Genomic DNA, 702 nt, shown 5'->3' on the forward strand with positions numbered 1-702 from the left:
AATGTTCTGGGATTCCCATTCTTCTCAGAGTCAGCCACAGTTTGTTATGATCCACACAGTCAAATGCCTTTGCATAATCAATGAAACACAGAATAGAATAGAAAGGGTACAACCCCTGATTTTACCACTTGATGCACAGGTGAGGGATTGCTCAAGAGAGCTAGTAAACCAAAACCCCTATTAAAGTGTGAAAGGCAAGAGAAATAAACCTTTATTGTGATACGCTGGATAAACCTTAGGGTTATTACTGTGACTGCAATATTTCTCCTGCTTTTTGTGGAACATGCACAAATCCTCTTCTACCACTTACAATTTGTGGCTCAAATGGGAGCTCTGGTGGCCTAGTAGCAAGAAGCTGCACTGCAATCTAGAAGGCACACAGTTTGAGGTCACCAGCTGCTCGGCAAAAGGATGGGCAATTTCCTCCCAAGCAATTAGCTGCCTCTGAAAACCAGCTGGAGGGTCAGCTATGGGTCAGTTCTGACCAAACAGTGCACAACAATGTATTTCAAAATAGAATTTACATCAGCACAAGTCAGTTTGGGAAGTATTAACCATGTACACTATGTTCTATAATCCTTCATAATTTAAAAACCTCAAACCTCTTATCTACTCAGTTTTGAAATTTTCTCCTGCTGCTTTCTGCCTCCCCAAATCTCGGTTGTCTGTGCCCTTTCTTTCTTTTTTTTTTTTTTTTTTTTT

At 40.5% G+C, this 702-nt stretch overlaps 1 pseudogene; it reads left to right on the forward strand.

Moving 5' to 3' along the window:
- The window catches only part of LOC102849450, a 7522-nt pseudogene that overhangs the window by 6323 nt on the left and 497 nt on the right, over window positions 1-702 (forward strand).

The sequence above is a fragment of the Elephantulus edwardii genome, unplaced genomic scaffold (genome assembly GCF_000299155.1).
Source record: "Elephantulus edwardii isolate Elephantulus edwardi_28Jun2011 unplaced genomic scaffold, EleEdw1.0 scaffold00276, whole genome shotgun sequence".
NCBI lineage: Eukaryota > Metazoa > Chordata > Mammalia > Macroscelidea > Macroscelididae > Elephantulus > Elephantulus edwardii.